A 23897-nucleotide genomic window follows, 5' to 3' on the forward strand; every position below is an offset into this window, starting at 1 on the left:
ACAAATAAATAGTAAGTAAACTAATTCGATGAGCAGAATATGTTCTAATTTTTTTGCAGATGAGAAGTGTACATATATGGAGACTTACAAACACAGCATTTTTTTTCTGGTAGACTATTCAATAAATGTTTTGTTGCGGTTGCCTCTTTGGAGAGAGACTTGGGATGGTGGTGAAAGTGAGAGTACTTTTACGCTGACATACACCATTTTGATGTTTAAAGCTTTATCATTTGCTTCGGCTTTTCAAGGCATTTCTAAGAAAAAAATTTACATGAACAAATGCATGTAAATATTTGATAAAACAGTACTTATTTATGGACACTTAGAAAATAATCATACGGATTTATGAAAACATTTCAGAAGCATCTCTAAAACATCAAGCGATGTTCAAAACAACATTTTTAATGGTTTTTATTCAAAGCTATTAAGAGACAGAAGTAAACATGACTCACAAGCTGCCTGAATGAAAAGCCCCACTATTTTCAGCACCCTGCAATTCTCATAATAGCCCCTGAGCGCTCTTTTCTTCCTTCCCTTAAAAAGAAGCTGAGCAACCTTCACTAAGTACCTTCATTATTTGGAAAGATGCAGTGTAAATACTTTGCAAAACAGATCCAGTGGGTTTACAGTAAGCTATGATGAAGTCCTAGAAATTAGTGTCCAATAAAGCTTAAGAGAACTCAGCCCCTGCCTGCCTCGCGGCGGCACAAAACCACCAAGTCTGTCTACTCAATGTTCTCCTTTTTAACACAGTTGTAGCTACAAGGCTACGCTCTTGGGTGTAAGCTGTGGACATGAAATTGAAACAAGCTAGATGACCTACCAGACCCAGCTCCATAAAACATTGGCATTGACTAAAATTAATCTATTTTCTGAGTCTGTTGCTATCAGGGTTGCCAAGGAAGTCCTTGCAATCTATTAGCCTGAACAAAAGAAGACAGAAAAAGAAAGAATGAGAAATCTGAAGCCATGTTTTTAAAGTGAATCTGGTTCTGGGAGAGTTTCCCCTGACTTACTGTTTTTAGCACTTATTCTCACAATCATTCTATACTGAATCATTACATGCCGCTGAAATATCAACCTGGATTCAGTAGGTGGAGGAATGTTTATGATCAAAGCACCGTGCAATTAGAAATTCCTGTCTTACATGGGCATGCCATGGACGATGGTTTAATTCATCTGTACTATGTTGTTCTGATGACCTTCTACTTACCCCTCTGGTGGAGGAACCCCATGCCCTAAATTGTCCAAGGTGGTCAGAGATGATCCCAGCACTGGGCAGATGAGACTGGCAGCAGTGTTTAGTCACGTGGCTTCACATCCCAGGGAAGGAACACACTGTAGCATGAACTAGAAGGGACTGTGAGCAGCGGGCTTTGTAGTAACGCAAATTTAAGATACCCAAGATTCCCCTGGGAGGATGTGACTGACTTGAGTACTTTGATGGATTGACAGGGAGGTGAAACCTACTAGGTTGCTGAGGAAACACTGAGGACCAGGTGGGGTGCAGCTAATCTGGCTGAGTGGGGCAGATAGCAGGTTGGGGAGCCATTCCCAGGGGGTGGGCATAGATGGCAACCACAGAGGAACATGCAGTTAGGACATTGGGACCCTGTGAGGTTTCATCATGTCAAAGCAGCACTTGAAATTTTCGATTTTATGGTTTAAATGTTTATAGTAATGATTTCCTAACACAGAGTGTGAGGGAAATAAAATAGATATGTGAAATACTTAGTAAAATGATATGTGTTTAAACTATTTCTTCTTGTAAACTTTACTAGAAAAACTTTAAATTTTAATTTGTAGTTTACATTTATGATTCCTCATCTGCATAATGATTTGTTAATAAGAAGTATAGAATATACTTTAAATCCTAGTCATGGGTTTACCTTTTCTACACACTTTGCCATCAATGAAGAGGGCAGCACGTGTAACGTTGCTACATATGATGACTCTTCTCCATGGGACTAAGTTGAAAAATGATTGTGTGGGTTGTGTAAGTGGTTGTATAAAAGGAGAACTGGACCAAAGAAGTCAAGATAGTGATGGCTAAAATGTTCAAGAGTTCCCAAGACCACTCTCAGTCTCAATAATTTGATGGAAGGATTCAAAGAACGTAGAAAAGCCATTATACTTATGGTTATGATTTCCTATACCAAAACTTGGCTAAACTCAGCCAAGGAAAGGGAACCACAAGGCAGGGACTCAGAGTTACCTGGTATGACCTCCCGCTTGTCCTCTCCCTATGGACTTGTGTGGATGGCACCTATTTCTCCAGCAACAACATCTGAAAATACACATGAAGTCTTGCCAATGAGGGAAGCTCACGCCAGCTTTGGTGTTCGAAGTTTTTACAGGGGTTTGATCATATACATATGGATGACCACCTGCATGGCCTGCCTTAGCTCCAGCCCTTTCAGAGGTTGAGCTGATCCATCTGCCCGCTCACACCCTGTGCTGGTGGCCTGCGGGTCTCTGAGGTGGCCCTGCTCTCCACAGAGTTCGAGGAGCCGCGGGTGATCACCCGGTTGGCCAACTTCTCTGAGAAGGAGCTGGAGGCCTTTCAGGTGAGCAGGGTACAGGGGCTGTCTGTCCTGTTGTCTCCTGGTGGCTGGGAAGGGGCTGCGGCCTCTTTATCTCTGTGTTCCGAGGCTTTCGCCATAAATCATATCATAACATTGACAATTTGCATGTTCCAAAGCCCCCAGGCAAACGAAGCCACTCTTTTGGGGCAAGGACATCTCAAGGGCTTAGAGATTACTGCCCAGAGGCAAGGGCAGAGACCATGCTTCTCTTTGGCAAGGGTAATGTTAGCCACTGGAGTCTCTTTCTAGCTCTCACACAAATTCACCATCTTTGATAGCACTGAGCATGGGTTTCCACACCTGTAAATTAAGAGAGCTGGTCTAGATTAGGGGTTTTAACACTGAATTTTGAGGAGAATTTGGGGTTGTTTTAGAATTAACTGAGATATTATTGTTTGGAGAAAGAGGAAGCTACTGGGAATCTGCCCCAATCAAAACAATTAAAAGCAATTTATACAGTGGAATTTTACCTACAGTCTAATAGGAAGAAAATGCTCTTCCAATCACTGAGAAGTAAAAAAAAAACAACAAAAAACCTGGAAATACATGGTTTTGAAGGTTCCTTCCAACTCTAGTGTGGAAGAGTAATATGGTTTTAAGAAAAAATAACCTCTTCAATAATTATTTGGAAACTGCATTTTAATATAATAGTTTGAAAATACAAATATATTTCCAATTCTAAAGTGATTAAAGCTACGTCTGATTTCTTCCAGAGCTGTATATGATTATCTATGATATTGGTAATAACATTGATTAGTGGAAGTTTATGTAACATAAATTACTCTAAATTCTCTATAGGTATTATCTCGACCCTTACTACATGACTTATTTTTCTATTTTACAGAGGAGTATTTGGTTTTTAAGTGGGTAAGAATCCTCTGTAGTCAAAGTGCAATAAACAAACATGAGTATTGAATACTCCTGTCAGAGAAATACTATATCCTAGTGAAGTATTAGAAGCAATGAAATGGGTTTTAACTGGATACTTTGGCATAAAGGATCAGAAGACAGAAAAGAATTGAAATATTATCTCTTCCAACCCCATTCATATGACGATTTCAGTGGAGAAGTTGGAGCTAGACTCTTGCTCTATCAGCTTTTGAGTGTTTTGCACTAATTCAGATAACTTAAAGTCTTAAGATGTTTCATTTGTAAACTCAAAAGATTTTGACATATTTCTCTTAGTCAGAATTTCAAGTTACCTTATCAAGATTAAACAGATGATGAATTATTGGATCGAAAATTTGAAAAATAGCCTAAGAATGTCTAATCTAGGAACTTAATTGAGTTGGGTGTTAGTTTCAGCTTTGAAACTATGAATTCTGTGACTTCAGGTACAACCTAAAAACCCTTTTCTCATCAATTGTTCATATGTCTAATGAGAAGATGTAGCTGAGTCCTCTGGCCTGTGCAGTGCTTAAGGTTGATTGCTTGGTCTTTTATAGTCTAGCTAAGTGTTAGACATTTGAAAAAAAAAAAAAATCCCAGGATGGATTTTTCCCCCTTATTTTGTTATACATTATTTTGGTGCATCTTAATCACTTCTCAGCAATTGCTTCACAAAAGGCAACTGGGTAGGTTCAAGGTCTGCTAGAACTCTTCTAGCGTAATTCTGTATATTTATGCAGTTCTCAAGTTCCTCTGATTCTATCAAAAAGATCTATAGGCCTGTATAAAAGGCTCGGCATTGTTTTCCAATTAATTTGACCTTTAAACACGACAAGCACACCCCCAGTTTTGCCTCTTCTATTGGGTTACCAGCACTAAAGGTATGTATGTGCCACTGCTGCCAGTGATGACTAAGAAAATGCTGTGTGACTCCAAGGCCGTCATGCGAAGTTACTGTGCATGTAGTGTGTGCTGTGACATCATTTCGTGCCATGCTCATTTGTGTCAATCGTGTTCGGTCGCATAGCCTCTGGAAGTCTGGAGTGAGAGAACCTGATCTAGTGGTGCTATTACAGAAACATACCTGTTATGTTTTACAAAATGGATGCTCTCATTGTAATAAGGCAACATCCTTTTTTACAGTTTCCCAAGCCCTTCCTCCATCTTGTTTGTCAACAGATGGGATTGTACATATGGATCAAATCACTAGTTAACTTTTAATCTGCAAAGTGCATCACCCATTCCAAACCCTCTCCAATAAATAAAATTTAACTTAAAACATGAGTGTAAATAAAGGAGCATGCTCAAATAAGAAGAATGCTTCTTTGGAAGCAAAATAGCTACAGCCATCTCTGAATATATTAGTGTATACTTACCCAATAAACTCCCACAATCCTGTGTGAAAGTTGCAATTGGTAAACAGATACCTTAATTTCAACCAAGTTATTCCACTTTAGCACGAAGCTCTGTATGTTTTCCAAGCTTATTACTAAAAGCTTATGTTTCAGCGAAAATCACCACAGTAATTAAAATGCATAGCACATTTTGGGTTCATTTTGAATGAGTGAGATTTTTCAACCAACGTAAAGGAAAACAAACCAGTTAGGAAGACATGTGGGTAAATGGCATCTCAGGAAGGGCGAATAGGAATGTGGACCCTTAGCATTGCCCTGGCTTCCGGTAGTTCTCAGAAAGAGCTATTGTCCGTTAGGCAACACTTACCCCTTAAATGGAATAGTGTTTCTCAACCCAAGGTAAGTCTTACTGTCTCCTGTGCAAATTAAAATAAATACAAATGCCCAAGTTCCATCACAGGTGCCTTGCTTTAATTGATTTGTTATTGAGGTCTAGACATTGACATTTTAAAAAGTTTTACAGGTGTCTGATGTATAGTTAGGATTCAGAACACCTAACTTGTACTTATTATGATCAAATTTCCATTTTCCCCATTATGCAGTAAGCAACAAATTATATCTTCCATTTCCCTAGAGTCTGGAAATTATGTTACCATAATTATAACACCAGTTAATTTATATGTTGCATGTGGGCTTCTCGAACATATTGATAGAATAATATAAAATATTTTCATAATGTCTCTAAAAATGTCATGGAAATGTTAACACTCTCAAGTATTCTTGAACACTAATGGGTGCTTTTTTCCTTAGACTTTCCTCCTCGAGGATCTTGTATTGGACTCTACAAATTCAGAGTAGAAGAAAACACAAATAAAAAATAAAAAAAATCAGAAAGGGAGAGGCATAAAAGAATTTTCATCAAATAGATGGTTTTAGTGGTACATTGTATAATTAAATTTTTATAACAAGCTTTGGAGTTTAGGGATGGAGCAGGAACCGGGGAGTAATGAGCAGGAAGGGGAGATGCAGTGGCCTCACAGTGTTCAGAGCTAGTGGAACATGGGAGAAAGCCATTCTGTTGAATAAATAAATTAATTAGTGGATGGATGAATGAACCGTAGGCCTGGAGATTTGGACCGAGAAGAAAATGTTAGATTATCGAAGCTCAGAGATGTCGAGATAGATCTGCGCCTCCACGTTGATGTGAGCTAGTGGAATTGGAACTGTGAAATGAGAAGTTAGAAGGGATGTCACCGTAATGATGGGTATCACTATGCAGCACAGTGATGGGCTAGAAAGGAAGGGTGGGAGGCAGGTGCTGAAGTCCTTGAGGAAAATGAAGGAATGTTCCATGTAATGGAACAGGGGTGTGTCTAGAGACATTAATATGGAGCATGACAAGGGCTTCAAAAGGAGTGCCATTGACCAGTGGCCCAAAGAGGCACATTGCAGAGAGGAGGACGTGCCAGAGCATCACGGTGTCATCCAGATAAAAGCAGTTTGTTAACTGTAAAGGGCAAACCATGTATGCTATGTAGGCACTTGCTAAGAAGCTCATATTTGAACTAATGAAGTGAAATAAGTTTCTTTCTTTATTTACTGATAAGATGATTCTTTAATTAAGAATAATAAAGATGGCAGCTATTTTAATTAGTGATCTTACGAACTATCAAGCAAAGCAGAGACAGACTGATAGAGTAGGCTGACAGCTGTCAGATGTGGGGATTCTGGGGCTGGGTGGGGGAGGCAGGAGGTTAAAAAAAGGCGGGGGGGGGGAGAAAAAACTCATGGACATGAACAACAGTGTAGGGATTGCTGGGAGGTTGGGGGAAGGTAGAGAAGGGTATAGGGGGGATAATTGGTAATGGAAGGAGACTTGATGGGGTGGCGAACACGCAATACAGTGTGCAGATGATGTGTTGTAGAATTGTGCACCTGAAACCTGTATAATTTTTTACCCTAATAAATTCAATAAAAAGGAAAAAAAAGAGTTTAAAATAAAAAAATAGAGAAAAATTTAGTTTTCTCTTTTGTATGACATGAATAAAGTCCACCTTTAATAGAAACCTGGAATGACGGCTTTCACAAACCAAAGGTTTCAAGGAAAGGGTGGTTTACAATCAGGAGGGTCATGATGAGAACAGTGGTACAAGGCAGGTGCGAATACAGATCATGTATGAAGATTGGTCATACTGTCTTCATAAATAATTCTGGACGTCAAAACTCGGATACAGGGTCATAGGCAAAGACAACATTTATATTTGTAAGAAGTAAAGCTGTAAGCCAGCATGCTTATTATAAACCAGCTTCCTTAAGTAATGCCATTTCCATTGTGCAAGCAGAGGTCCTTCTCTGGGCTGATGAAGGGAGAGGTCCAAGAAAAGTGCAGCGATTGCATTTTTATATTCTAATACACTCCTCACTTCCACTTTGACTTTTCCTTTTCATGCCAAGAGAATGACACTGACATCCATTCACCGACAACAGGAACCTTTTATGCAGCTGCCTAGCCAGGCTCCCAGCTCCTTCTACCTCCCCGCAGGCCTGTGCTCATACGTGTCCTGCTGTCCCACTCCCTGCAGGGGAACCCCTGTCCTGTGGAAACTGGATTTCTGCCCAAGCTCTTGGTACCTATCTGTGAAAGTGGGAAAATTATTCTGTCCTTATTCAGGTATAGTAAGCATTAAAGAAGAGAATAGATGCTAGTATTGCTGATCCTACTAGGTTGTATTAATTAAGCACTTACTATTGCCAGAAAAGAGTGATAGATTTGGGAAATAAGGCCAGTGCTCTTCATTCCAGAACCTTCTCTAACGCGAATCAGGCAGACCAGTTGCTTCTAAACCTCCTGACTAATGATCGATTGCTCGCCTGCACTGTGGGTGTTCAGTGTATGATTGGGTGGAGGCGTGTGTCACTGCGTAAGCCTTGCCTCCATGAGGTTGTTCACTGTGGCCGTACTCTCGGCTGTGGCCCAGAATATCATTACTTTTTATTAATGTTGTAGCCATGCCATCGGAACATGGATCCTCCATCCCCAAATTGGTTTGAATAGCAAGACTAAAGATACCACATACACACCAAAATGTATGAAAAACTTTATGTAAATAATTACATTATGAGGCTCTATGGAGAGAGCAGGGCAGCCCTCCAGAGCTTGTCTGAATATGGTTTTAAACAAAAACGAAAGGAGACAGCTTGGGGTTTTTGATGATTCGATGTGGCTGAATGTTGCCACCTGGGAAGGGGTTTGTGTGATTTAAATGTTCACCAGTGCGGAATGAGGCTGCCCCGAGGCTGCTGGACCAGATTGCCCGGATGTGGGGCACAAAGGGAAGAGGAGGCTGTGCGGCTTTAAGGATGTTAGCAAACATTCATTGCAACAAGATGCTCACTTTCTAACTAAATCCATTCTATCCCTTTCCACTACGATCTCTTGACTGTAGCCTATGACTGGGTTTCTGCAGAGCTCCTGCCTCTGAGAGTATAATTCCATAGAAACACTACATTGTTTGTCTAGATTAGCCCTTGGGTCATAGGTCTCCTTGGCATGTACATTTCCATTTGCAACTCAAATGGAAGAATTACCAAAGATGTGTTCTCATGGAAGTTTTCAGTGGTGTTTGAGCAGGAGAGAGACGAAATAAAAAGAGCATTAGAAGATTATGTTTATGTCAAGATTCAGGAAAGGAGCATCTAGTGCTTAGAAGACCAGATAGAGGTCTACTGACAACTTCTGCAAGCCTTGCATGAGTCAAATGTGAGGGAGGCCAAGTGACCAAGAGTAACTCTGGTTAGATTTTATTTCTCTTCAGACAAACTAGATTTCCTTTTCCTGCAGTGATTTAGACTGTGAATTCAAAGTCTTTCTCTCTGAAATGACCAAATAAATATTCAAATAGGAAACACACTCTGTCAATCCTGTGTTGTGTGGAAGCTTGGCACCCCTGAGTCAGGAATTTGGCAGATTTCCTACAAAATATATTGCTGATGAGACTGGATAGTAAGAAACAAAGAAACAAAAATGAACTGTCTATAATTAGCACATGTAAAAGCCAGTTTCACCCAGGGTATGCAGGAATGGAAGGAACAGAAGAATATGGCAAATTCTTTATTTTAGCCCATCTTAGCCCTTTGATGAGAGATGGCAGTAGGGATCTAGAAGAAAGGGTAAATTGTGGAACAGTTGGTGAGGGAGAAATTTCAAAGGCTTTGAGAAGTATGTTATTAGCATTCAAAGTCTTCAGTTCCTTAATTCCCCTCCAAACTTTTATTGACATGTATGCCTAGAAAGTTCTGGATACTGACAGTGTAGAACCTTAATGATGATGGCCATATGAGTGAGAATCCATCAAATTTATTGAAAATTTGTGTGAATTCCCGGTCCTAATTTTTATTTTATTTTATTTTTTAATTTGCCCCCACCATCATTTGTCCTCCCTATACCCTCTTCCATCTCCACCCACTCCCCCCCTTTTGGTGGAAAAGCCCGTGTTCTTGCCAAAATACAGACAAATTCCTGGAAGCACAGCTTCATGTGGTCACCTCCAGCCCTGCTTTCCTGTGTCTGTGAATTCTGGACCACACATCTCTTTCTCTATGTTACAACCCAAAGGAAGAATGTGGAATAATGTCCTTGATTTCCTTATAACACAGTCACTATGGGTGCTTGCAGGTGGCAGATTTTAGGGAAGCTTCAATGGAACAGAGGGGATTTGATGGCAGAAATTGACACCCAGGCTTTTAAACATTTTTCTATTTTAAAATTTCCAGGTGCTGATGCTTCTTGTGACGTTTCTTTGTATTGCTCGTTCCTTCTCTCCCTCCTTCTCAGCTGACTTGCTCTCCCACACAGCAAAAAGCCATTGTTTTTTTGTTTTGTTGTTGTTGTTCTTTTAGCTAAGCAACTTAATTATTTACTTGTTTTGACACACTCTATGGACCTCACCTTTTACATTCACAGTATAATTTCAAGGTACTTTGCTAATAAAACAGGCTAATAACTTGAGAGGTGTTTATGATCCTCTTAGGAGCAGAAGCAACTGAAAGCACCTGTGGTTTATAGCCAATAGGGTGGTGAAGGCCTGGGGCAGGGGACTGCGGTGGGGTAGAAGAGGTCAATGAGGGAAAAAGGAGGACATATATAATACTTTCAACAATAAAGATTAAAAATAAATAAATAAATAAATAAATAAATAAATAAATAAAAGAGCATATTTTAAAGATATCTGGTGCAAATGGTGCAAATTCAAGTCCTTTTAAACAATTGGTAGGCTTAGTAGAGGCTCTATCAGAGTAAAATCTCTAGACATGTCAACCTTCTCCTTCTCACTCTGATTTACACTAAAATCTATAAAGTATAACCTGCAAAGTCTTTGATCCAATCCATTTCAAATCAGAATTACATATAGATTTCATTTTATTAAGAACAGTGGTAAAACCATATTTACTGTACTCACCCCAAGAAACTTAAGAAAAAATGCATTTCCAGTGATATTTGAGAAGACATGCTACTTAAGGAATGAAGAAAAAAATCTAAAATGAGGAAAAGTAGCTTTATGATGAGGAGAACATTGTTAGAAAATGTGTAATTTTTCCTGCATAACTGTTGGATTAAAGAGGAAATCAAAATTGAAATTCAAAACTAGATATAGTAATAATTCTATAATAACATGACAATATTAGGCATATGGTCAAAGTTGACTAAGGCAAAATCATAGGTTCCAAGTTTGACTCTGATGATTAAAATATATCAATAGAAGTGATTAAATCAAGGGAAGCAATTTGGGAAGTGGTGTGGTGGAGCATGCTAGGTGTTGCCTAATACCCACCCTCTCCTTTTTGGCAATAATAATAAACCCCTAATTTTTGCAGAGCATAGGTTGCCTAGAGTAAAGTCTACTTATCGCCAACATCTTTGCAGCTAAATGTGACTATATAGCAGAGGTGGTTCATGTAGCTTCCAAGAATTTTTTTAAAGGGCATTCTTTATCTTCTTTCCTCCCCTTCTAATTGGCTGAAATGCAGCCATAATAGCTGGAATTGTAGCAGGCATCTTATCCTGTGAGGTGTTGGGATTGGAAGTCATGCATAGCAGAGGAACAAAGGAGAAGGAAAACAAATTCCTGACCTGGTGCCTTGCCAATCAGTTCTGCAGCAGCAACCTCTGTCAAAAAGAAACAGAGCCAGACTTTTATTAAAGCCAACAAGACTGATTTTATTCAGCTACTGCAGTAAAAGAGGCAGACTTCGATGACAATTGAAATCCAATCCAATCTGGGAAGAAATGACTGGAGTTTTAAGGGGAAGATGAGGATTTAGAGAGAAGGAATGAGGGGGTCTTGAACAGAATCAGGAGAGTGGAGAAATTACAGGAGTTGGGGGAGGTTGATTTTTGAAAACTGCTAGGTAAAGTTGGTGTTGGTTTAGGGTCTGTATTTGCAGGCTTGGTTGGAACAAACAGTAAGTCCTTTCAGCAGCCTGCAACTTTCCCAGCAGGAACTTAGCCGATCTGGCTCAGCCCCAGGACACAGCCTTGAGCTACTTCAAATCATGCTAGTCTTTGTTCAGGTGTCTAGTGTTGGGGTTTTGTGCTGAGAGTTCCTAGTTCTCCTAGGCCAAGAAGAGGGCTCAGGGGAGTGGCATTAAAGTTTTGTCAAAGAGAGAGTGTTACCTCAGACTTTGAATATGAATATGAAATTAATTTCAAAGTTATTTAATGCTATCTCGTGTTTGTTGAGCCTAAGTATTACTAATTGTAATGAATGCAGATTCTTTTCTTTGAAATAGGTTATAGTAAACATTGATGATGGAATATATAATAGCAGAGGTCAGGTAGAGAATTAGTATTTGATGCCAAAGCTTAGAAAACAAATCAGGACAGGAAGATTAACATGGATAATCCTATCTAATAAAAGAGAAACATGCAAATTGATTGTACCTCCACTACACCCACAAACCACGCCCATCAGTCAATCAGGAGTGAGTATGCAAATTAACCAAACAAATATGGCGGTGGCCACAGAGCTGGAGCAACCAGGAGGCTTGGGTTGCCCCCAGCGATGGAGGAAGCCAAGCTTCCCGCCAGACCTGGCCGGCCCTGGCCTCTGCTCAAGGCTACAAAGTTTCAATTATAGAAGATAAATAAATCTCAACAAAGATGGCAGCGACCATGGAGCTGGAGCCAGTTGGAGGCTTGGGTTGCCCCCGGCAATGGAGGAAGCCAGGCTTCCCACCCACCCTGGCCAGCCCTGGCCTCCGCTCAAGGCTACAAAGTTTCAATTATAGAAGATAAATAAATCCCAGATACCAGGGCCTCCACTTGGGTCACCGGGGGTCATGGCCGGCCTGCAAACCACCACAGGCCCTCACCCAGATCGCCCCATTCCCCAAGGGAACCCCCACCCTGATCCTGGACACCCTCAGGGCAAACCAGCCAGCCCCCATCCGTGTACCAGGCCTCTATCCTTTCTAATAAAAGAGTAATGTGCATATTGACCATCACTCCAACACACAAGATGGCTGCCCCAATGTGGTCAAAGATAGCTGCCCCCATGTGGACAGAAGATGGCCACCACAAGATGGCCAGCAGGGGAGAGCAGTTGGTAGGGACCAAGCCTGCAAGGGAGGGCAGTTGTGGGTGATCAGGCCAGCAGGGGAGGGAAGTTGGGGGCAACTGGGCCTGCAGGGAAGGGCAGTTGGGGGGGACCCAGGCCTGCAGGAGAGAGCAGTTGGGGGTGACCAGGCCTGCAGGGGAGGGCACTTAGGGGTGACCAGGCCTGCAGGAGAGGGCAGTTAGGAGCAATCAGGCTGGCAGGGGAGTGGTTAGGGGGTGATCAGGCTGGCAGGCAGAAGTGGTTAGGGGCAATCAAGAAGGCAGGCAGGCGAGCAATTGGGAGCCAGCAGTCCTGGATTGTGAAAGGGATTCCCAGATTGTAGAGGGTGCAGGCTGGGCTGAGGGACACACCCCTCCGTGCACAAATTTTGTGCACTGGGCCTCTAGTATTGACAAATCTATGAAGCTGAGTTTCTCAGCAAAGGACAAGAATAAGTGGGGAAGAGAAAACAGCCAATGATAAATCTAGAGGCATGTCTACTTTTGGCCACATGTCTTAAATTAATTTTGATTGTGATGATGGGTTTAGATTGGTGATGGGTTTACATTGCTTTATTTAATTACTTATTATTTATTTATTTATTTATTTTTTATTTATTTATTTATTTATTTTTCTCCTCACATTATGTAGATATAATTGACAATTAAAAATTATATATATTTAATTTGTACAACTTGATAATTTTATATATATATATAGTGAAGTAATTACAACAAGCTAATTCTATCTATCATCTCATAGTATTCATTTTACTTTTTTTTGTGGTGAGAACACTAAAGATTTACCCTCTTAGCAAATTTCAATTATACAATACAGTAATGTTAACTATAGTACATTAGATCAATATCTCCCCATGCCCAATTCTGTCCCCATAGCCCAGGTAACCACCATTCTATTCACTTCTACAATCTTTTAATCTCTCAGAAGAGAACTGGTTTATGAGTAAAAGATAGAGAACGTCTGATAAACACATTTAAGTGGGAGAATACTATCTTATTTTCTTCTCAAACCAATGCTTCCTACTTAAAGCTCACTTCTTGTTTTTCATTTCCCCCACCCGTTGTTAACTAACTTGAAGATTCTTCAAAGACTCTGCTTGCTGTGAAACATACTATTTTTTCTGGTTCTTTTCATTTCTAAGTGCTTCTAATTACTGTTTTCCATCAATATCATCCACTTGTGCTTATGTGTGTAGTGATCATCCAAAATAGAAAGTATTTTTATTGCAATATAAAAAACCCTCATAATTTGAAAAACCTTTGTATTAATGTACTGGGATACTCAAAGATGAAGCTTTATCTTAATATTACATTGTCTATTTCTCTCAAATATCATATTTAATTTATATTTTATGGGCATTATTGTAATCAATGAATTTAACAATATTTAGTTAACCTAAGATTAGCAGTAGAGGAAGAAAAAAAAAAACCCTGATACTTTTTAATTAAAACATATGTCTTCATATAAATTTTCCCCCAAGAGACTGAAGGAATAATAAGAGTATATATTGAGGATTCTTGGAATAAAACTAACAAATAAACAACATTTCTACAGCAGTAGGGTTAACATCTTATCTAACATTCTTGGGTCTTGACACTTGTTAATTTCTACAGTGTTCAACGCCTAGCCTCTACTTCAGAGAGTTAAAACATGACCAACCTGTTGAATGTAAAGAATGGAATCATCAGCCTACTGAGCAAAATTTGGGACCCTTGTCTATGACTGTCCCCTTACCTGCCTCATGGAGTCTCTAAAGAGGTACACTAAGGAATAAAATAATTTTTTGGACGTGAAGTTTAGGAAAGAGATATTGCCCGTATGGTTATTGGGCTATTGTCAATAATCCTAAATGCTTCTATTCAGTTTAGTTCAGTCCATTCCAATTGAACCCAATCCAATCCAATCTAATTAAACTCATAGCTTTTGGATATTAACACTATGTGAAAACTATGCTAGACTCTAGAAATACAGATAAGACCCCTGTGTCTGAGTACATTAAAAAAGAACATAAATAAATACATGGCAGCAAATTATTGAAATTAATACCGGATATAGGGCAACATGGCAACAAACACAACAAGCAATTGGCAGGTTTATAGAGAGAGTGTGGCTTGGGGAAGAGTACACTGAAGAAATGATGCTTGAGTAAAATTGGATGCTTAAAATTATTAATAGGATAGGAGGTGGTAAATAGGGGGAAATACGTGGGAGTTATATATAAAAGAGCATGTGACATTACTATTTTCTACAATTAACCATTTGTTTATTTTAAAATAAATTAATTTTTAAGAGTAAAAAACTAACATGTGGCATTTAGAAAAGCTATCAGTATTAAGGGTAGCTTAACAGAGATAATATGTGGAAGACAGTAGGAGAAGATGTTAATAAAGGAGAGAAAAGCCAGATCATTTATTCCATGATAAAGAATTTACCCTAACATAACTACAATAGAGGATTTTAAATAAGAGAATAATATTGAGATTTCTAATTTTAAAATATGATCCTGATACCACTGGAGAATTAGGTATTAGGAGAGTGGGAGAGATGAAGTTATGTGGAAGGAGTAGTTAAGAGGTTTGAGGTGCTATCATTGGCTGTATGAAAAACCCATAGCGGAGATTGATATTAGTGTAAAGGTGCTCAAAGAATAAAGATCTGAATTCATGTTATGTCAATAGGAATGGAGAAGGAGAAAAAGATTTGGGACACATTAAAGAGGCAGATTAAGAGAACTGATGACTGATGGGATGTGGAAAATGAGAGAGGCAAGTGTCTGGGATGATAATGCTTTGTGTTGGAAAAAACACAACATTCATTTCATTATAGAATGCAGTGGGGTGAGCATTGGCCTTTAGAGAATAAAGAATATAGAAATGTAAGAAACTCATGGGCACCATGATTTACTCATATGAGTTCCTTGCAGTCTCCTAGATAAAAAGGCTAATGCCATAAACTAAAAAAAAGTTACAGAATTATTGTATCAGGTAATTTATGATGGATTATATTGTGCCCTGTGTTCTCTGAATTTTTACAAGAACATATGAAAAATCATGGGATTGTTTAACATAGTTGATTATGGTTTCTAATACATACCTCATGGTTGACATAAGCAAATAAATTTTCTTGCAAGAGATTTAAGTTTGACATTAATTATCTTTTACACACAAATGCAAACTCAAAGCATTATATTCATGGTACATGAATTTGCTCTTTTAATGATATATTATTAAGTGCTTGGCACATGTAAATGACTGGTGGCATTCTAAATATAAGCATAGTAATGAGGACTTGTGGAAAGATTTATAGATGTTTATATTCATGCACCAGTGTTAGAGAGTTTCTCAATGGAATCTAGCAACATGTTTCTTAAGTCAGCTTCCTTTAACAGATTGGGAGATGGAATTGTATGCAATAAGTTTATTGGGTAGTGCTTTGGGAAGAATACATGTGAGGGACTAAAGGAAGGAACACTGGGCAGGGGAAGAAGTTGGGCTGTGATGCAGACTCAAGAGAATCTTCAGTTGATTCCATGGAGGGCTTTTGAGTTTAACAAAATTTGTAGTTGTCCTGAATTGAAGCAATGGATATGGGTTGCCTGGGAGGAATTAACCTTGATTGAGGCAGCTCATTTTGTCCATAGGCAATTTCTGGAGAGGACTGAGCTGTGAGCCATATGCAGCCAACATGATTGGCAGCTGGAGGAATGAGTGTCTTGGTCCTATATGGGAGATCTGGGTGGCACACCATGACATTCTTAACATTCTATTCTTTGTGCCACTTGGTTTCATGTATCTATCTATATAAAAGGCTAATATGCTAAGTGTCCTTTCCTCTGTCCAGGTAGTGACTTCACATAGTAATGCCCGGCTTCCTCTCCCTAGCTACCACTAGCCTCCTTGCAGTTACTTCAGCCCAGGAAACACTTTATACTGTAACCAAATGTCTGTGAAGCATTTTCCTGTGCCTCATCTCATTTGATCCTCACAGAAGTCCTGGAGTAGGTAGATAGGAGACTCAGTAGAATCCTATTTTCTTTTCATTAGCTGGAAAATGGAGATTTAGAAAGTTTAGAAACTTGACACTACTGAAAAGAAGTTAGAAATGGTGGACTTTGAAAATGACTTCAGGTTTTCTCACTGCGCAGAATATAGTCAAACACTGCTGCAGTTAAATATTTTACCCTTTGTTCTCCCTGCGTGATCTACAATAATAATCTGCTTCATGTTGATATTTACTGCTGAGTTGCTAACAATTACCTGAAAGAGAAGTTGGGGTGCTTCACTGGGCTGGGAAAAGTTTAGCTAAATCAGAAAGCAGGTCTAATTAAGCAAATTTATTCTATATCTATAAAAGACTAAGTTGATTCATGCATGCACAATACATATAATGCTTTCACTGGCACCAATTGCACATATATGTTTTGATCTGTCATTGTCGATCATGAATTTGGTTGACACTTCTATTATAGAGAAAGGGTGAATAACAATATTAAAATATTTCTTCTAATTAATTTTCTTTCAATGTGCACAAATTCGTGCACCAGGCCACTAGTGTTATATAATACTAGAGGCCTGGTGCATGAAAATTCATGCACTAGAGGGGGGGATCCCTCAGCCTGGCCTGCCCCCTCTCACAGTCTGGGAGCCCACAGGGGTGGGTGGCGACCTGGTGATCAGGAGAAGGCGACGCCTCATCACACCTCTGCTGCTGCCACTGCTGGCAGTGCAAGCCTCGGCTGGCCCTGGTTACCTGACCCTCAGGCAGCCCTGGGCGGCTGGGCTGCCACCATCCGTGCTTGCCTGTGCCTTAGGCCAGCCCTGGGCAACTGGGGGCTGAGGGGACTGGGGGACTCCGGAGGCAGGTGTATGGAGTGGCCAGGCCCACCTGGGGGCTGGCCCGGTCTTGCTGCACACCTGCCGCCCTGGTGGGGCTGAGGAGACTGGGCGCCATCATCTTGTGGCTGTGGGCGCCACCGTCTTTGAGGGTGGGGCAGTCAATTAGCATATTCCCTCCTTATTGGCTGTAGGTGCTGCCATCTTTGCAATGGCGTGAGGGTCAATTAGCATATTCCCTCTTTATTAAATAGGATGCTCTAAGGAAACATCAGGTACTCTAAGGAAACCTACTAGTAAAAGAAATTTAGAGGAATGAGCTACAGTCCCCATCACTGTAGTTGGTCTTGAGGGTATAACTAATACTCATCTTTTATTTCCTCTACAGCCCATCTAGATTCCCTTCACTCTTGGCCATGAAGTTGTGGAGGCTTAAGAGGCTTGCCTGATTGAGTAACCCAGACCTTCATTCCTCTGATCTCCTAGGTGCTATAATCCTATTAAACTGCTATATTTGTCTATTCACCATCACAATTAAGCAATAAAGTGGACCACTTGATAGCCAAATATATTCTTCCCTTCCACAATGGGTACAAAACCCCATATCTCCTCTTGACGATTAGGACCAATTTCATCTGCCAGGATGGTGACTGCTTTCCTGTCCTGCTGGTCTCTTGGCAAAAGGAGCCCGAAGTTACGGCACCTCTAGCTTAAAGTTTATGGGATTTTGCTGTATCCCTGGTGCAATAATTTCTCTTCTAGAACCCAGAAATTCTAGAATATATAATCCAGAGTTGGAGGATGGAAAGCACAAATTCCTGAAGTAAATCTATAGGAGTGATGGTAAGTGCTGCCTATGGTCCTCAATTCTGGCGCCTATACAGTCTGTCTTTAGTGGAAACAGCACCACATAATAGTTGATTCAGGGTTCATTTTGCAGCCTGTTAGATGTTATCTTGAACTCACAGGTTATCAGCTCCAAGATGTCCCCTCAGCTGGCTCTTCTAAAGATTATTTCCTTGCTCAAATAATACCTCATTTTGGGGTGGGGTGTCACATAGTAGAAAAATATGACTCATCCATTCTATGTGATCCAAATTAACTCCCTCTCTCATTAATTGTACTACAGTTTCCTTCTGATTGCATAGCACTTAGGAGTGTATATTCATTCCATTATTTAGGTATTTTATATATATTCCTTAGTATATTATAAAATACATGAACATGACAACTACTGTCATATATTTTACAATATACTAAGGAATGGATACTATGATATATGGTGAACAAGTAAGAAATTCTCAGACATAGAGGTTTCCATCTAAAGGAAGAAATTAACAAATAATATTTACCAAAGTGGGAAATGAAGCAACCATTTTTTCTGTCATCTACTACATTCAAAGAATGGCTTGTAGGGATTTACATACATGGCACATACTTCTTACAAACAACTTATGGGTTGGGTATCATTACCTTCTTTTCCTAAAGAAAAACTGAAAGTTTTCTTAGCTAAAAAAAGACCAGAAGTCATGGAATCCGTTATTACTAAACTCCCAGACAGAGACAAATGCACAAGCCCACTCAACTCCACCCACCCTCCCCTCACATAGCCTCTCTGAGGAGAAGTGCAGGTCTAAATTAATCAAACCCATTGGCCCACCGTATAAGAAGAAGCTATTGAATTAGTCTGTACCTTTGCCAAAGAATTGTACCAGTGTTTTGGCTAAGGTGGGCCCAAAGCAATCTCTAGATTCAACATAACCCCTATTAAAATACCACCAGTATATTTCACAGATCTAGAACAAGCACTTCAAAAATTTATATAGAACCGAAATAAGAATAGCTTCAGCAATCTTGAGAAATAAGGACAGTTGGAGGCATCTTGATACAGGATATCAAACTATACTACAAAGCCATTGTAATCAAAACAGCCTGGTACTGGCACAAGAGCAGGTATAGGTCAATGGAGCAGAACAGAGAACCCAGAAATTGACCCATTATAGTAAATTAATATTTGACAAAAGAGGCAATAGCATATTATAAAGACAGTCTCTTCAATAAATGGTGTGCAAACTGAACAGGTACATGGAAAAAAATGAAACTAGACCACCAACTTACACCATACACAAGAACAAACTAAAAATGGATAAGACTTAAATGTAAGTCACAAAACCATAAAAATTCTAAAAGAAAACATAGGCAATAAAATCTCAGACATCTCAGGTAGCAGAATTTTCACAGATACATATCCTAGGGCAAGAGAAACAATGGAAAAAATAAACAATAAGACTATATCAAACTGAAAAGCTTCTGCACAGCAAAAAGATACCATCCTCAAAATGAAAAGGAAACCCACGATATAGGAGAACATATTTGACAATGATACATCTGATAAGGGGTTAATTTCCAAAATATATAAAGATCTCATAAAACTCAGCAAAAGGAAGACAAACAATTCAATTAAAAATGGGTAAAGAATCTGAATAGACAGTTCTCCAAAGACTACATACAACAAGAGACATACAAAAAAATGCTCATCATCACAAATCATCCAAGAGATGCAAATTAAAACCACAATGAGATATCACCTCACATCTGCCAGAATGACTAACATCAATAAATCAATAAACACCAAGTGCTGGCAAGGATGTAGGGCAGGGGTCCTCAAACTTTTTAAACAGGGGGCCAGTTCACTGTCCCTCAGACAGTTGCAGGGCCGGACTATAGTTTAAAAAAAACTATGAACAAATTCCTATGCACACTGCACATATATTATTTTGAAGTAAAAAAAACAAAACGGCAAAACACCCGCATGTGGCCCGCGGACCATAGTTTGAGGACGCCTGATGTAGGGAAAAGGGAACCCTAGTAAACTGCTGGTGGGAATGCAGACTGGTGCAGCCACTGTGGAGAACAATATGGAGTTTCCTCAAAAAATTAAAAATGGAACTGCATTTGACCCAGTGATGCCACTCTAGGAATATATCCTGAGAATCCAGAAACACTAATCAAAAAGAATACATGTACCTCTGTGTGCATAGCAGCATTATTTACAAATAGCTATGATCTGTAAACAGCCTAAGTGCCCATCAGTAGATGAGTGGATACAAAAACTGTGGTTCATTTACACAATGGAATACTATGTGGCTGTAAAAAAGAAGGATCTCTTATCCTTTGCGATAGCATGGACGAACCTGGAGATTATTATGCCAAGTAAAATAAGCCAATTGGAGAAAAACAAGCCTCATATGATCTCACTTATATGTGGAATCTAATGAACAAAATAACTGGTAAACAAAATATGTCCAGAGGTATGGATTCATGGAACAGGCTGACAGAACTGAGAGACAAAGGGTGCAGGGGGGTGGGAAGGGATTAACCAAAGAATTTATACGCATACTAGAGGCCCAGTGCACGAATTTGTGCACAGGTGGGGTCTGGCTGGCTTGCCCCGATTGGGGTTGATTGGGCTGGGCTGGCGGGGGGGGAGGGGCCGCAGGTGGTTGGCAAGCTGGCCCTGCCCACATTGGGGTGTGGGGGGCTGATCAGGGTTGAGGCCGGCCGAGGGGGTTAGCTGTGGGCAGTTGGCCAGTTGGCCCCACCCCCTGGTTGAACTCCCGGTCAAGGGGACAATTTGCATATTAGCCTTTTATTATATAGGATATGCATAGCCCATGAACACAGAACAGTGTGGTGAAAGCCTAGGTTGCGATGGGCTGGGTGGAGGGGGCCAAAGGGAGAAAATGGGGAACATTTGTAATATTGTCAACAATAAAAATAAATTAAAAAAAAAAAAGAGACGGATAGCAGCTTTAACCTTCTTCCTCAAAGCACAGGAGAAAACTATCCTGTTCTAGCTTGTCCTATCCTGGTTGTCTCACTGTTGAGTTTGTATTATTTGGCTTTTCCCTACATTGCAGGGCAATGTCCACAATTGGACTGGGCTTGGAGGTGAAGGCAATTTGACCAGATTCAGTTCAAGACAATGCCAGGAGATACAGCTCAGATGAAAAGAGGCTCCAGAGTCCAGGCCAGTTTAGTAGAGTTCTAAATTGCAGTTTGGGGTCAAAGCCAAATAAGTAATGCACTGTTCTTTTGCTTTTCTTTGTTTCTATGCATATTTTTTACTTGGAGATCTAGACAGTAAAAGCCTTATATTGAAAGCAGGATTTGGATATTTTAGGAACTGTTTTCCAAAAATATATCCTCACTACAGAGGTGAGGTTTGATTGTAACTGATCTTTATTTATAAATATTGTGAGATTTTTCTTTCTGAATACTTATGGAATTATTTTATTTATTTTGCATTTTATTTTTTAAATTGCCTGCATATGTATATTGGAACTTTTCCTGTTCAAAAATTTTACTCACTATTAACTGTGTTCTTTGACTTTAGATCAGGGAAGTTTTATTTTCTCTAATTTTTTTTCTCGATTTTTTACATATTGTATATTTGGTTTATCTCCATCTTTCTCTTTTTTTCTGTATGTATTTATTGCATATATTTTAAATGTTTAATTGGAAGAATATCCAGAACTTTTATCCTAATATGTAGATTTTTCTCTTCTGGTTTTCCAGTCTGGGAAGCTGCCTCCATCGTAATAATACAGTAATTGTGATTTTAATCCATCTCGTGGCTTTTTGGGTTTCACTATTTATTTTTTACTTTTTGTGATTTTTTTTATCTTTCATAAAAGGAATTTGCTATGGAATTTTGTAATTTTGTTAATAATTCAAATGGTCTTTCCCCCATCCTTAACTTTCATTCAACAGCATCCTTAAAGTCTCTTGCAAAGGTTTTAAGATTGTGTCTATATATGTCAATATTTCTACTAGACAACACAAATAATAAGCATGAACATACAGACAATGAGTTCATTATACCATATTCATAGCTAGGTTTTGATATTAAAGTCAATGCAAAACTTGAGATTTTATCATTGCATGCAGTCTAATTAACCTGTATGACTAATAGCATTTAGGTAGGACCAGTGTGAAAATTTGACATACACTTGAACTAGGATAATGAATGGATCATATTAATGAAAAGACTCAGAAACATATCCTAAGATGAAAGTTAGAAGGAACTGTCAAAATGTGACATGGCTCCCAGGAAGGTGATTAAGTCTACTATTCTTGTGTTTCCATAAGAAATAGAAATTCAGATGATACAATCCAAAAAGTAAATTTAAAAAATCTATAGCATGTCAATCAAGAACAGTATAGTTAGCAGAAGCCGTATGAACATAAGAGAGATGTAGGAGAGTCCAAGCATGGGCACGGGGACACGGGAACTGACTCCGATGACCTTCAATGTTCCTGCTAATCACGAGCTTCTATGATTCTTCTTTTCCTCTCTTCCTCGGTTGGAGGACCACATTTCATGGATCTGGCATGGAAAACAAAGATTAAGAGACTTTGATGCCTTAAGAGGCTAACACAGTGCCTTAAGAGGCTAACACAGAAGGGTAAATAAAGCAAGTCTCCATAAAACCCAGAGAAGAGATGGTGAAACTCCTCTTTGGATCCTGTCTGGAGTCACAGCTGAAAAAAAAAAAAAAGAGAGAGAGACTTTGAGATACAAGGTCTTGTTTTTTGTTTTTCAAAATTGTGTGTTGATTAAAATATAATTTTATAACTGATGAAGAGTCCATACAAAATCCGTAAATGAATGTTTATAGATTATTTTATTCATAATTTTCAGCATTTAGAAGCAATAGATGAATGGATAAAGAAACTTTGGGCCCTGGCAAGTATGACTCAGTTGGTTGGGTGTTATCCTATGCACCAAAAGGTTGCCCATTCAATTTCCTGTCAGGGCACATGGCCAGGTTGTGGGCTCAATCCACAGTAGGGGCATGCAGGAGGCAGCCAAATGATGGATTGATGGATTGATTTCTCTCTCACATTGAAGTTTCTCCTTCTCTCTCTAAAAGTCAATTTTTTTAAATGAAAGAAACTTTGGTACCACCATATAATGGAATGTTATCCGATCCAATAAAGAGGGAATATGCTAATTGACCCTCACACTGTCGCAAAGATGGTGGCCCCCACAGCCAATAAGGAGGAGATATGCTAATTGACTGCCCCACCCTCAAAGATGGTGGCACCCACAGCTACAAGATGGTGGCGCCCAGTCCTCTCAGCCCCACCTGGGCGGCAGGTGAGTAGCAAGGCCGGGCCCACCCCCAGGTGGGCCTGGCCGCTCCACATGCCTGCCTCTGGAGTCCCCCAGGCCTCTCAGCCCCCCAGCTGCCCAGGGCCAGCCCAAGGCACAGGCAAGCCTTGAATGGTGGCTGCCCAGCCACCCAGGGCCGGCCTGAGGCACAGGCAAGCCTCAGATGGTGGCTGCCCAGCCGCTCAGGACTGCCTGAGGCTCAGGTAACCAGGGCCGGCTGAGGCTTGCGCTGCCAGCAGTGGCAGCAGTAGAGGTGTGATGGGGCATTGCCTTCCCCTGATCACCGGGTCGCCTCCTGCTCCTGCAGGCTCCCAGACTGTGAGAGGCGGCAGGTTGGGCGGAGGGACCCGCCCCCCTCCAATGCATGAATTTTCATGCACCGGGCCTCTAGTTCAGGGATGAAAAGAAATGAGTTATTAAGCCACAAAATACATGAATGAATC

At 40.0% G+C, this 23897-nt stretch overlaps 1 non-coding gene across 1 annotated transcript; it reads left to right on the plus strand.

Annotated features, from left to right (window-relative positions):
* The first annotated feature begins 22697 nt into the window (after window positions 1–22697).
* LOC114234309 (small nucleolar RNA SNORA26) lies at window positions 22698–22822 on the plus strand. Its single transcript, XR_003620490.2, has one exon. It is a non-coding gene; the product is annotated as a small nucleolar RNA SNORA26 (small nucleolar RNA).
* The last annotated feature ends 1075 nt before the right edge of the window (window positions 22823–23897 follow it).

Source organism: Eptesicus fuscus, chromosome 17 (genome assembly GCF_027574615.1).
Source record: "Eptesicus fuscus isolate TK198812 chromosome 17, DD_ASM_mEF_20220401, whole genome shotgun sequence".
NCBI lineage: Eukaryota > Metazoa > Chordata > Mammalia > Chiroptera > Vespertilionidae > Eptesicus > Eptesicus fuscus.